Source organism: Chanodichthys erythropterus, chromosome 17 (assembly GCF_024489055.1).
Source record: "Chanodichthys erythropterus isolate Z2021 chromosome 17, ASM2448905v1, whole genome shotgun sequence".
In the NCBI taxonomy this organism is placed as follows: domain Eukaryota; kingdom Metazoa; phylum Chordata; class Actinopteri; order Cypriniformes; family Xenocyprididae; genus Chanodichthys; species Chanodichthys erythropterus.
This window is the reverse complement of record NC_090237.1, coordinates 41,914,526-41,930,372: the sequence shown is the minus strand read 5'-3', so window position 1 is coordinate 41,930,372 and position 15,847 is coordinate 41,914,526.

Here is a 15,847-nt window from a genome sequence, read left to right as displayed (position 1 = left end):
ATATTACTGTTTTTTACTGTATTTTTAACTAAATAAATGCAGTCTTGGTGAGCAGACGAAACTTCTTTTAAAAACATTAAAAATCTTACCGATGCCAAACTTTTGAACGTTAGTGTATATATATATATATCTAAGAGAGAGAGAGAGAGACACTAGAGAGAGACTAGAGAGAGAGAGAAACTAGAGTATGGATTCCCAGAGGTCTATATTTGAGTAAATATGGGCCTTGGAAAAGGCTAGCTTTCTTTATTGTGCTTTGACTACAGTAGGTAGTTCTGCAGGCTGCGATTTACTCTGTCACTCTTTTCACAGCTTTTGCTGGCTCTGAAACACTCGCTTGGTATTTCTCCTGCTCTTTGTCTAGCAAAAAAATCCCTCCTCACTAAATGAAAGCTTAAAATGAAGGCCTGATTATTGTCACAGGTCTATTGACTTTGAATGTCTGTGTTACCTTTGCTATATTTTCACACTTAAAACAATGCTTTGGTAATCCTCTTGTCCTCTTCTGTGCAGAGGAATAAGTCTCCTGACAGTTCTCTCCCAAGTGTTTCCATTGCTGTCTGAGAATGATTCAGTGGGCTATATAACACTTTAACTGTCAAGAAATTACTTCTCTTTAAATGTTTTGGTTCATCATACTTACCTTTTAATCAAAATTACCTTAAACTTACATCATTTTTTTAGCTCTATTTAGTAAATTGGTGTACTCATTTGTTGCAACACAACATTTGATCACTTTGATAAGAAAATCTTTTTTCCTGAATAATTTTGACATGCTTCTTTGATAATTGATCAGGCAGACTTTCTTTGTTTCTATAGAAGCCTAACATTGTTTCCAAGTAAAGAGTGATTTCTGACTCTAAGTTTCAGACTTGTGAAGGGAGTGCGGGGCACAGCCTAACGCCGGGTTGGTTTTAATACACATGGTTTAAACACTTCCACATATGCTAGCATGATGAATCTCTGTGCATTTACTAGTTGCCATATCGACAATATATAGAGAAAAATATTTCTGCAAATATTCAGAAATCTCTGGGAGATATCTCTGAACATTTATTTAACAATAGCAAAAGTAATTTGTTACAATGTGCCCCGCTGCTACTGGTGTAATGGGCATAATTAATGTGTATGAATTTCTGTTGAGAAACCATGAGGGGAAAAGGTGAAAAACACAGAGAGGAAGAACCTGAACATTTAGAGAAGATTATTTCAAGAGCATTTGTTCTGGCTCGTCTGTGTCTCTGGAGTTCTGTGAGAGCTGTGAGTGAGGGATGAGAGTGTTTGATCAGCTCTGTGTTTCTGAACGTCTGAATATGTCTCTTCATCTCTCTGTCTGTATTGTTTTGACCTATGCTGTACAGCTGTGTTATTTGTCAAACTACACAATTATTATAATTTGAATATCTAAAAAAAAAAAAAAAAAATTGCTACTTTATATGAAAAAAAAAATAAAAAAATCATCTTTTATTGACAAAATATTTTAGTTTGTCGTATTTTTTTTTTTTTTTTTTTTTTTTAATTAAATCAGATAACATTTTTAGCTGGCATATGTTCATGTTACAATGTGTCACATTTCACTTCCCTTCTTTCAGGGTAAATAAAGACAAAATAAATATTTATTTATTTACTAAGTAAATAAAGTATACACCGTATTAATGAAACAAAGCCACATATTTGTACCAGACATGTGTGAAAATAATGTGGAACAAAAGAAATTCCCTGAACCCTAAGCAGATTTACACAAACTGAGAAAATCAAAAAGCGTTTGGTTGTGCCCTGTTCTCCCCTACTCATTTATGCTGTGTGTTTATATAGATATATAGATTTATTTATTTTTGGACTGATAGTGGTTAATAAAGTCAAATAATTGACTCTCAGCACCTTTCTGTGCCCCGTACGGTGAACATCAGGCATGCTATGTGGAGATTCTCTATGCCATGATCACCTCTTACTCTAATTAATCAACCGTGATCATGCTAAAAATAATTATAAGTGAATAAATGAAGCATTTACAACATTTTCCTGTCAAAGCCTTCAGTTTTGTTTCTTCAGATAAGAATAGTCAGGATAGTTTACCCAAAAATGAAACTGTATATTGGCATGAGGGTGAGTCAATGATGACAGGCTTTCTCCTGTGGCATACTAAAAATATTCTGGAAGATGTCGGTAAGAAAACAGTTCCTCTTGGTCAATAGATTGGAAGTCAATGGGAACTGAAACCGTTTTGTTACCAAAATATTGTTTAAAGGAAGTTATATTGGTTTAGAAACACACGAGAATGAGTAAATGATGACCAAATGATGATTTGTGGGGGAACTAACCCTTTTACATCATGCATAGAGATTTTATTTAGACACCCAACTAAAACTCTGAAAACGTGCAATTTCAGCTCAATACTGTTTAACGCTAGAATCAGCAGGTTAACCGAAGAACTAGACACACACACTCATATAGTGCACACGTGTATTCCTCTGCATTTAAACATTACACTCCAAATGTGTATTTTCCATAATCAGCTGCTGCTGCAAATATTGTTTTAGTTGTTTATTAAACTACCTCAGTGGAAATCAGTAATGTTCAGTGGACTGCTGGAAGAAGCCAATGCCAATGACAGATTGGTGTTTGCTGCACTTATTTACATGATCTTTAGAAAAAATAAACAGGAGAATATAAGTGAAGAAAGCTTGTTCAAGCTGACTTTGTGTTGACTTATGTTTTACAAGATATTATTATTATTATATTACCTTTCTGGAAAATCCATCAATGCCACCAAAGATGACTATATTGTACCTAGATATTCAATAGACAACTCTCATTATAGAATTCAGCATTTCTTTTAGACAACAAAAACACTTACATTGAAAATGTTTTAGACAGACAGACAGATTGAGTTAAATAGATAGACAGACGATAGATAGATAGATAGATAGATAGATAGATAGATAGATAGATAGATAGATAGATGATTGATAGATAGATAGATAGATAGATAGATAGATAGATAGATAGATAGATGGATGGATGTATAGATGGATGTATAGATGGATGGATGGATGGATGGATGGATGGATGGATAGATGGATGGATGGATAGATGGATGGATGTATAGATGGATAGATGGATGGATGGATGGATGTATAGATGGATGGATGAATGGATGGATGGATGTATAGATGGATGGATGGATGGATGGATGGATGTATAGATGGATGGATGGATGGATGGATGGATGGATGGATGGATGGATGGATAGATGGATGGATGGATAGATGGATGGATGGATGGATGGATGGATGGATGGATAGATGGATGGATGGATAGATGGATGGATGGATGGATGGATGGATGGATGGATACATAGGCAGGCTACATTCACACTGTCAGTCCAAATCCGATTATTTGAGTATCTGTTTGGTTGTGTGGGCTGTGAGTTGTAAATTGCAATATATATGGGAACCACTGCACTAAACAACACCATCTTCTGTGTGCATATGAACTGTGAATAAAGATACTACTTATAGTACATTTGAACCCATAGTGTACTACAAGTAGTATCTAAATATATTTTTTAAATATAGAGATAGTATATTAAAAGCACATTTAAGTTCATATTTCATGGTGTCTCAAAATAGCACAGTTGAGTACACTTAGATGTTCTTAAGATGATCTTAAGTAGTATTAAAGAGGAATGTTTAGTATATTAAGTACAAAATTAGTGCAAGAAAATAGAGCACTTTAAGTACATTACAGAAATGTACTATTTTTTCACCTGGATTTAACCTTGAAGGACTCCGCATGTCATGGATGTCCACTCAGACTTATGGTCACCGATACTCACATAATAACCTCTCCCTTCTAAGTATGACCTGAACCATTTTAGGACCATCCCAGAAAGCCCAACCCAGTTTTCCAGCCTGTCAAGAAGAATGTTGTGATTGACAGTGTCAAACGCAGCACTGAGGTCAAGTAGAACCAGCACTGTTAATTTACCTGTATCTGTGTTAAGGCGAATATCATTTATTATCTTTATGAGTGCTGTCTCTGTGCTGTAATGCGGTCGGAAACCAGATTGAAAGTTATCAGAGTATCCATTCAAGCTTAAGAACTTGTTCAGCTGATTGAAAACAACTTTTTCAATGATCTTGCCTATGAAAGGAAGATTGGCCTGTAGTTGCTCAATATGGTGTTATCCAGATTGCTCTTTTTCAGGAGGGGCTTAACAACTGCAGTTCCCATTCAGTCGGTCACGTTCGACGTACGTCGGACAGACCGACGAATAGGAATCTCGCTAGAGAGGCCAATCTACTTCGAGTGTAACTAAACGAGCCAATGCACATTGGCATGCAATCATATGCATCAGCTGCTTACCTCGCAGCGTGGGTATATAATGAGCAGCAGGTGCGTTGCATCTTCAGCTTTTCGCTTCGGAGCCAAACCTTCTATGAAGACAGCTACTGAAAGCGAGTGTGGTGAACGAGTCTCTCTTCAAGACGTCTCTTTGTTGCGTGGTGCAGGCGGACAGCGCAGCAGCGGGGCCGATTCTCCTTTTGTTTTTGTTTTTGCCTTTTGTTTGATTGAGCAAAGCTGTAATCAGCGTGAAGGCCGTTCTCACGGCTGGTGAAACGGTGCGCCTAGAGCGCTAAAAAGCTGTTGTTACAGCGGCTATTCCCCTGCGTGCTTCAGCACCTAAAAGAGTCAGTCCTTGAAAGAGCTAACACGAGTAGTTCGCGTCTTTTTAAAGATGTCGTTCTACTTGTGTGTTTCTGGATGCGGTCGTTACCTGGCGCCTCGGGATGGTCACCAGCGCTGTATCGCGTGCTTGGGCTTAAGGCACGCTGAGGCAGCGTTTGTGGAATAGTCATGTACCCATTGTGGGATGATGACCATCGCGGAGTTGCGGTCGAGACTCCACTTTCTGCAAAGGGGTGGAGTCCCGGTCCCGACGCCTTGCTCCAATCCTCCTCAGAGGGTTGCTGCGAGCGGCGGGGCTGGTGACTTGAGGATAACGGTGAGCGCGCTTCCTTCGGGGAACCAACCCCCTAGGAACCCTCCCCCCTCGTGCGCTCCGCAGCCAGTAGAGCTGCCCGCGGAACGTGGTGGACCACCCCAGAGGTGTGTACCATCCGTTTCCTTCGGAGCTCCCCCAGACGACCGGATGTCGATCGCTGCATCGGAGGGTGAGCCTGATACTTCTGGGGAGGATGAGTCGGCGCAGTTGCCTCCTTCGGGGGTGACAACTGTGCCCGACACGGACCCGGAAATGATGGCTATGCTTTCCCGGGCCGCCAACAGGGTCGGGCTCGTGTGGAATCCTCCACCGTGTCCCGAACCCTCGAGGTTGGATGACTGGTATCTCGGGGTGGCCAGGGCTGGTTCTCAGCCCCCCACCCCAGTGCCCTTCTTCCCGGAGGTGCATGAAGAGCTCACAGGCACGTGGACGGCACCTTTTACTGCCCGAAACCGTGTCGGTGGGTCCTCCTCCCTCACCACCCTTGATGGCGGGGCAGCGAAGGGTTACACGCGCATACCCCCTGTGGAACGGGCCGTTGCTATGCAACTGTGCCCTAACTCCACCTGGCGGGGGGAGCCGTCTCTCCCTTCCCGGGCCTGTAAGTACTCGTCGGATCTTACCGGCAAGGCTTATCAGGCCTGTGGGGAAGCTGCCTCTGCCTTACACGCTATGGCGTTGTTGCAGGTCCATCAGGCCAAGGCACTGAGGGACCTGTACGAGGGTGGTCATGATCCACAAGTTCTCCAGGAACTTCGTGCCGCGACGGACCTCGCGCTTCGAGCGACGAAGGTTACGGCGCGGTCAGTGGGTCGTGCGATGTCCACTATGGTGGTCCAGGAACGCCATCTCTGGCTGTGTCTTGCGGACATGAGGGATACCGACAAGGTCAGGTTTCTTAATTCCCCCGTGTCCCAGACCGGCCTTTTCGGCGACGCGGTCGAGAACTTTGCCCAACAGTTCTCGGCTGTACAAAGGCAGTCTGAGGCCATCAGTCACATCCTGCCGAGGCGGTCAGCTGCTGCACCTCCACCGCCGGCAGCACCTCAGACTACCCTTCGCCGTGGGCGCCCCCTGCAGCCGCCCCCGCGCCCCAGCAGCCTCCATCCAAGTGGCGCCGTGGAGCCGGTCGCGGGCGGGGTGCCCAGCCCGTCCAGCCACCCCCCAAGAAGAAGGGTGGCAAGGCCAAGTCCAAGCGGCCCCAGGACGGGCTACCCGGAGATGGAGGGGACTGCTCTTCAGGAGGTGGTGACTGCACCGCTCCTTCCCCCGGAGGAGGGCCGGGTGGAGAATCTTTTGTTGTTTCCTTTTGTTCCGCCGCTGGCTCAACAACCAGCGGTACCCAAATTTTCTTCACTTCAGTGAAAGATGTCGATGCCCCTGTTCTGCGTGCGGAGATCGCAGTCCTACTGGCGAAGGACGCGATAGAGCCGGTCCCTCCAGCCGATTTGAGGTCAGGGTTCTACAGCCCCTACTTCATTGTACCCAAGAAAAGCGGCGGGTTACGACCGATCTTGGACCTGCGAGTTTTGAATCGGAGCCTTCACAAGCTACCGTTCAAAATGCTTACGCAGAAACGCATTTTCGAGTGCATCCGTCCCCAAGATTGGTTTGCAGCGATCGACCTGAAGGACGCGTACTTTCATGTTTCGATCCTTCTGCGACACAGGCCATTCCTGAGATTCGCGTTCGAAGGTCGAGCATATCAGTACAGAGTCTTACCCTTCGGGCTGGCCCTGTCTCCCCGCGTCTTCACGAAAGTCGTGGAGGGAGCCCTTGTTCCCATGAGAGAACAGGGTGTTCGCATTCTCAACTACCTGGACGACTGGCTCATTCTAGCACAGTCTCGGGATCAGTTGTGCGAACACAGGGACTTAGTGCTCAGGCACCTCAGCCAGTTGGGGCTTCAGGTCAACTGGGAGAAGAGCAAACTCGCCCCGGTGCAGAGGATCTCTTTTCTCGGTATGGAGTTGGATTCGGTCGAGCAGATAGCACGCCTCACAGAGGAACGTGCTCGGTCGGTGTTGAACTGCCTGAATACGTTCAATGGCAGGACAGCGGTCCCACTGAAGTTTTTTCAGAGGCTCCTGGGGCATATGGCGGCTGCAGCGGCTGTAACACCGCTCGGTCTGCTTCATATGAGACCGCTTCAGCACTGGCTTCACGGCCGAGTCCCGAGATGGGCGTGGCAACGCGGCACGTTCCGGGTGCCAATCACTCAGGAGTGCCGCCGTACCTTCAGCCCGTGGTCGGACCCCTTGTTTCTTCGGGCAGGAGTGCCCCTAGAACAGGTGTCCCGGCATGCTGTGGTGTTCACAGATGCTTCTGCCTCCGGCTGGGGTGCCACGTACAACGGGCATGAAGTGTTAGGGGTTTGGACGGGACCCCATCTGCATTGGCACATCAATTGCCTCGAGTTGCTGGCAGTACGCTTTGCGCTGAGCCGCCTCAAAGGCCTGCTTCGCGACAAGCATGTACTGGTCCGTACGGACAACACTGCGACCGTTGCGTACATCAACCGCCAAGGTGGTCTACGCTCCCGTCGCATGTCGCAACTCGCCCGCCATCTCCTCCTGTGGAGTCGGAAGCATCTGAGGTCGCTTCGCGCCATTCATGTCCCCGGTGTGCTCAACCGTGTGGCCGACGAGCTATCACGAGCTGCGCTGCCCGGAGAGTGGCGACTCCACCCCCAGGTGGTTCAGCTGATCTGGAGAGAGTTCGGAGAGGCTCAGGTAGACCTGTTTGCCTCACCAGAAACCTCCCACTGCCAGTTGTTTTACTCTCTGACCGAGGGAACACTCGGGACAGATGCACTGGCTCACAGCTGGCCCCGGGGCCTGCGCAAATATGCGTTTCCCCCAGTGAGCCTACTTGCACAGACCCTGTGCAAAGTCAGGGAGGACGAGGAGCAGGTCTTGTTAGTTGCGCCTGACTGGCCCAACCGGACCTGGTTCCCAGAACTCTCACTCCTCGCGACAGCCCCTCCCTGGCCCATCCCTCTGAGGAAGGACCTCCTCTCTCAGAGACGGGGCACTCTTTGGCACCCGCGTCCAGACCTCTGGAAACTCCATGTCCAGTCCCTGGACGGGACGCGGAGGTTCTAGGTGACTTACCCCCTGAGGTACTTAACACCATCACTTCGGCACGTGCACTGTCTACGAGACGTGCTTACGCCTCGAAGTGGAACCTGTTCGTCGAGTGGTGTTCTTCTCGTCGAGAAGACCCCCGAAGATGCTCGATCGGAGTCGTGCTTTCCTTCTTGCAGCAAGGGTTGGAGCGTAGGCTGTCCCCCTCCACCCTCAAAGTCCATACTGCTGCCATAGCTGCTTACCACGACCACATAGATGGCAAATCTGTTGGTCAGCACGACCTGGTCATCAGGTTCCTTAGGGGGGCGAGACGGTTAAATCCTCCTCGTCCCCCCTCCATACCCTCTTGGGACCTCACTCTGGTGCTGAGAGCACTTCAGATTGCTCCCTTTGAGCCTTTACTGTCAGCAGACTTAAAGATTCTGTCTATGAAGACTTGCTTCTATGCAGATGCTGCTGGTGGCATTGGCCTCCATCAAGAGGGTAGGGGACCTGCAGTCATTTTCGGTCGACGAATCGTGCCTAGAGTTCGGGCCGGGTGACAGCCACGTGGTACTGAGACCCCGGCCTGGCTACGTGCCCAAGGTTCCTACCACTCCCTTCAGGGACCAGGTAGTGAGCCTGCAAGCGCTGCCCTCGGAGGAGGCAGACCCAGCCCTGGCTTTGCTCTGTCCAGTTCGCGCCTTGCGACTGTACTTAGACAGAACTCGAAGCTTCAGGACCTCAGACCAGCTCTTTGTCTGTTACGGAGGCCAGCAGAAGGGAAAGGCTGTCTCCAAGCAGAGGATGGCCCACTGGATAGTGGATGCCATCGCCCTGGCTTACCAAGCTCAGGGTGTGCCCTGCCCGCTCAGGTTGCATGCTCACTCCACGAGAGGTGTGGCATCCTCCTGGGCGCTGGCTCGTGGCGCCTCGCTAACAGACATTTGTAGAGCTGCGGGCTGGACGACACCTAACACGTTCGCTAGATACTATAGCCTTCGTGTCGAGCCGGTCTCCTCCCGTGTTCTCGCCTCAGGTCAGAGGCACGGAGAGGCCCCGGCTTAGTGTCGGCTTGCTGCGCTACATGCGCATTCTATTCTCCAGAGAGTCCCTGCGGGCAGACCCTGTTGAGTCCTCCGGTTACCCTTCGGCAGCCGACGTGGCGGAGCGTCTGGCGCCAGGCCTATACTCCGTTGTATCCTTGAGAACCGGGTTTAGGCTGGGTTCCATGTGTGTGACCCCACGGGGATCCCATATGGCTTTTTCCACGGCTGCTCCTAAACGAAGCCCGTGTCTTTCCCTCTGGGAGAACCCATCTCTCATCGAGTGGAGTCACCCCAGTTCTTCCATATGTTGTACAACCTACAAGGTTAGTCCATATGTACTTATCCATATAACTCCTTCGGGGAAGGATATGGCTTCCGCAGCGTTCCTTATCGCATGTAAGGCTACGCTTTCCCAGCGTTATCCAATTGTCGCACTGAGTGGGTTTTGGGAACAACAGTGATCGACCCTCTCTGCGTGAGCCTGGTCCCACTGTCCTTAGGCAAGGGGGTTCAGGTGGCTCACGACAGAGCGCTGGAAGAGGGCAGCTCCTGTGGCGCTTTGGTAGGGATTCCTATTCGTCGGTCTGTCCGACGTACGTCGAACGTGACCGACTGAATGGGAACGTCTCGGTTACATAGGTAACCCTCGTTCCCTGAAGGAGGGAACGGAGACGTACGTCCCGTCGCCACAGGCGTTGTCCTGCTGATGCTGCCGCCTGCTCGGTTCGGCTCCTCAGCGAAAACCTGAAGATGCAACGCACCTGCTGCTCATTATATACCCGCGCTGCGAGGCGAGCAGCTGATGCATATGATTGCATGCCAATGTGCATTGGCTCGTTTAGTTACACTCGAAGTAGATTGGCCTCTCTAGCGAGATTCCTATTCGTCGGTCTGTCCGACGTACGTCTCCGTTCCCTCCTTCAGGGAACGAGGGTTACCTATGTAACCGAGACGTTTTCAGGGATTTTGGAAAAGTCCCAGAGAGAAGGGAGGCATTTACCACTTCTAGGAGATCTGCTTCTAAACAGTTTAACACTCTTTTGAAAAAAGATGTGGGAAGTGTGTCAAGGGCGCAGGTTGATGTTTTAAGGTGCTGTACTGTTTCTTCCAAAATTTTACCATCAATTGCTTCGAAATCAGACATAATAGCTACTTTCTGAGGCTGTGATCTGATCTGTTTTACCCCAGTGCAGCTCAAGGATGTGCTGATCGCCTTTCTGATATTATTAATTTTCTCAGAGAAGAAGGAAGCAAACTCACTACATTTGCTGTCTGAGAGCATTTCACTGGGAATCTGACTTGGGGGGTTTGTTAGTCTCTCTACTGTAGCAAAAAAGAGTGCGGGTGTTGTTTAAGTTTCTGTTTATAATATTTGAGAAGAAGGTCTGTCTAGCTTTGCCTAATTCCACATTGAAAGCATGAAGAATATCTTTATAGATGTTATAATGAATTTCAAGTTTTGTCTTTCGCCACATGCGCTCAGCTTTTCTGCATTGTCTTTTCATATTTTGCACTGCTGTTGAGTTTCTCCATGGTGCTTTTTGTCAAGAGCTCTAATTAAGAGATCAATTTAAGAACTAATTAAAAGCGATGGGGCTTAAATTGGTTATGTAAGTGCATTACTTCATGTCAATGCATTACTCCAATTCCTGTAAAAAGTTTTTAATAGTTTTCCCTGATGTGCTGGGGAAATCATTGGCTGACAGCTCCCTTATCATCACACAGACCTGATCCGATCGTTCATAATGAGAAGCAGAACCGCTCACACCCTGGATGTTTCTGGACACATCTATCATAAACACCTTCTGTCATATTGCATCTCATTCACTCACATATTTTCCTGTCGTCATCATCTTAAACTCTGTAATATGCACAGTATTAACAAACTACGGTGACCGAGAGAGCTCAAATGAAGAAAACACATGCAAATAGAAAAAAACACCAGCAAATAAAGAAAACATCTCCATCAGTTTGTCAACACATGCAAGTAGAGAAACGTGCTGCAAATAGCAAATACCAGGCCGGCGATCTCAAGCCTCTTCTGAATGATGATGATGATGATGATGATGATGATTAGGTTACTTTTAGAATTTAATTAATATTTGAATTTGCCCTGCAATAATTTATAGTGCATCACGCATAACCGACGCACTGTAATAAGATTACCGGTAACACTTTAGAGTACTGATCCTTCATTAATGAATAACTACACAGGAACAAATGAATAATGCATTATTAACACTCTAGTAATTACTATTAACTAACAATAAACTCTGATTAATGAATTAGTAAGTAATACTAATAATACACAAACTCCACATTTCAAAACACTAAAAACCTTTTTCAACCAACACATACTAACTCTATCAAAACACTGCAAACCTGATTCAAAACAGAGTCGTTCTGTCAAAACATTGCATTCTGTCCAACATGAACATATAGTCAATCAATGACTGTCAAAATACGAACAGTTGATGGCATTATGAAAACTGCATTACTGTCATGTTTCAGTTCTACCTGCAGAAAATATGAAATCCATAGTTTTTAAAATTCAGTTTCCTTTTACTACAGTAATAGTATAATGCATGCAAGCCATTCTACATGTTTGGTTGAGTGTTGAATGTGTGCATTCTTGCCAACAGAAGTGAGTCATTACTTTATAGAATGAAGAAGAAGAAAGTAACAGAATTGCTGAGGGCAGACACTGGTCAGATGAGTCTCCTCTGCAGAACTTCAGCTGACCCTCTGTTGAAATCTCTTTCTGGGGGTGGGTGTGTGGTGTTGATGGTGCCCTCATAGAGGGTGGGATTGTGTCCCCTTGGTAGTTAGTGCCCTAAAAAAATACTAATATTTTAAAATGTTTAAACTGTAGACTATTGCTTCCGGCCAGCTGTCACCAGTGCATGCATGAGAGGGTTGAGTTTATGCTTGACTTGAAGCGTGACATAAGCGCGCCGAGAAACTGTAGCAGAAGTCGGATGCCATCATTTTTTTTCTATTACAGTTTTTTTCAATTGCTAACATACTTTTGTCCAATCTGTAGTCACATTTTCAAAACTCTAAACACATTTAGCAGAACATCCGTCTGTTGTGACCACACCATTGACACAATTCATGTCGTTTTCACACAAAATGCAGTCAATTAACACGTTTCTTAAATGCTTAAATTTTCTTTTCATATAAGCTTACCTCATACCAAAATCATGGATCTTTCTCATCTTATTTGCAAATGGACACCATCAACACCACACACCCACCCCCAGAAAGAGATTTCAACAGAGGGTCAGCTGAAGTTCTGCAGAGGAGACTCATCTGACCAGTGTCTGCCCTCAGCAATTCTGTTACTTTCTTCTTCTTCATTCTATAAAGTAATGACTCACTTCTGTTGGCAAGAATGCACACATTCAACACTCAACCAAACATGTAGAATGGCTTGCATGCATTATACTATTACTGTAGTAAAAGGAAACTGAATTTTAAAAACTATGGATTTCATATTTTCTGCAGGCAGAACTGAACTCGTATACAGTGGGTACGGAAAGTATTCAGACCCCCTTAAGTTTTTCACTCTTTATTATATTGCAGCTATTTGCTAAAATCATTTAAGTTAATTTTTTTCCTCATTACAGTTTTTTACAGACGCTAGGACACATTTCTCAATACTTAGGTCACTTTTGCAAAACTCTTCACACAGTGAGCACAACAGAAGTCTATGTGGGCTAAACTGAGGATCAATTATCATTGCTTTGGCACAAAATGCATTCAATGACTACATCTCTCAAATTTCATGAATTCTTTTCTCACTCAGACACAACAACTGCCAAAACTCTTTGTATGTACAGACCGATTTGCACATGCTTACATACTGTTTTCAAAACTGTTAAACTTGTGTTCAAAACAAAAACATAATACAAAACTCAATAAGACAGCAATTTGCTACATTCCTACAGTAATATTTTAATGAAATATATTTTAAATCTTAAAATCAAATGCTATGAAAACAATTGAATTGTATCTGTATCAGTGGATGGTGTGTATAAAAATTCTTGTATTTTGGAATTATACAAAAAATATAAAAATAAATAAACAACATAAAATATTGACGAATTCTGCATCATGTCTGATTCATTCCAGTAACATATATTGCAGTGAATTATAAACAGAGATGTGTCCTTGTTTTACACAAGAAAACATTGTATAATGCTACATGTTGTTAGTGTTTTTCAGGTCATTGTTTTGTGGGTGACAGAGTGTGTTTGTCGGCTGTCAACCTTTGCTAGTGTTCTGAAAGAATGAGTTGATTTGAGACCTGAATGAAGTGTTTTGGTAGTTGTAGTGCATTTTGAATGTGAAATTAACTGCTTTGCCAAGATGAAAGTAGGTTAGGAGAACTGTGTGAAGAGTTTTGCAAAAGTGACCTAAGTATTGAGAAATGTGTCCTAGCATCTGTAAAAAACTGTAATGTACACACAGCACCCCATATTGACAGAAAAACACAGAATTGTTGACATTTTTGCAGATTTATTGAAAAAGAAAAACTGAAATATCACATGGTCCTAAGTATTCAGACCCTTTGCTGTGACACTCATATATTTAACTCAGGTGCTGTCCATTTCTTCTGATCATCCTTGAGATGGTTCTACACTTTCATTTGAGTCCAGCTGTGTTTGATTATACTGATTGGACTCAATTAGGAAAGCCACACACCTGTCTATATAAGACCTTACAGCTCACAGTGCATGTCAGAGCAAATGAGAATCATGAGGTCAAAGGAACTGCCTGAAGAGCTCAGAGACAGAATTGTGGCAAGGCACAGATCTGGCCAAGGTTACAAAAACATTTCTGCTACACTTAAGGTTCCTAAGAGCACAGTGGCCTCCCTAATCCTTAAATGGAAGATGTTTGGGACGACCAGAACCCTTCCTAGAGCTGGCCGTCCGCCAAACTGAGCTATTGGGGGAGAAGAGCCTTGGTGAGAGAGGTAAAGAAGAAACCAAAGATCACTGTGGCTGAGCTCCAGAGATGCAGTCGGGAGATGGGAGAAAGTTGTAGAAAGTCAACCATCACTGCAGCTCTCCACCAGTCGGGGCTTTATGGCAGAGTGGCCCGACGGAAGCCTCTCCTCGGTGCAAGACACATGAAAGCCCACATGGAGTTTGCCAAGATGGTGAGAAATAAGATTCTCTGGTCTGATGAGACCAAGATAGAACTTTTTGGTCTTAATTCTAAGCGGTATGTGTGGAGAAAACCAGGCACTGCTCATCACATGTCCAATACAGTCCCAACAGTGAAGCATGGTGGTGGCAGCATCATGCTGTGGGGGTGTTTTTCAGCTGCAGGGACAGGACGACTGGTTGCAATCAAGGGAAAGATGAATGCGGCAAAGTACAGGGATATCCTGGACGAAAACGTTCTCCAGAGTGCTCAGGACCTCAGACTGGGCCGAAGGTTTACCTTCCAACAAGACAATGACCCTAAGCACACGGCTAAAATAACGAAGGAGTGGCTTCACAACAACTCCGTGACTGTTCTTGAATGGCCCAGCCAGAGCCCTGACTTAAACCCAATTGAGCATCGCTGGAGAGACCTAAAAATGGCTGTCTACCAACATTTACCATCCAACCTGACAGAACTGGAGAGGATCTGCAAGGAGGAATGGCAGAGGATCCCCAAATCCAGGTGTGAAAAACTTGTTGCATCTTTCCCAAAAAGACTCATGGCTGTATTAGATCAAAAGGGTGCTTCTACTAAATACTGAGCAAAGGGTCTGAATACTGAGGACCATGTGATATTTCAGTTTTTCTTTTTTAATAAATCTGCGAAAATGTCAACAATTCTGTGTTTTTCTGTCAATATGGGGTGCTGTGTGTACATTAATGAGGGGAAAAAATGAACTTAAATTGTTTGAGCAAATGGCTGCAATATAACAAAGAGTGAAAAATTTAAGGGGGTCTGAATACTTTCCGTACCCACTGTATGTTAATTGAGTCAAACTATCTGAGTCAAGACATTTAGGAAGTATTACCCCTACACCACACTGGTTATATCCATTAAAATTACATTACACTATAATTACGTGTGCGCGTGTGTGTGTGTGTGTGTGTGCGTGTGTGTGCGTGTGTGCGTGTGTGTGTGTGTGTGTGCGCGCGTGAGTGAGTGAGTGCATGTTGCCACCATAGTATGATCAGTAGTACCTGAACTATAGATTAATGCTAGTTTCCTAAGACAAAGAACCAGACAAAGAAAAAAGAGTCTTCAGTACCCACTTTGGTGGCATTGATGGATTTTCCAGAAAGGTAATATAATAATAATAATATTTTGTAAAACATAAGTCAACACAAAGTCAGCTTGAACAAGCTTTCTTCACTTATATTCTCCTGTTTATTTTTTCTAAAGATCATGTAAATAAGTGCAGCAAACACCAATCTGTCATTGGCATTGGCTTCTTCCAGCAGTCCACTGAACATTACTGATTTCCACTGAGGTAGTTTAATAAACAACTAAAACAATATTTGCAGCAGCAGCTGATTATGGAAAATACACATTTGGAGTGTAATGTTTAAATGCAGAGGAATACACGTGTGCACTATATGAGTGTGTGTGTCTAGTTCTTCGGTTAACCTGCTGATTCTAGCGTTAAACAGTATTGAGCTGAAATTGCACGTTTTCAGAGTTTTAGTTGGGTGTCTAAATAAAATCTCTATGCATGATGTAAAAGGGTT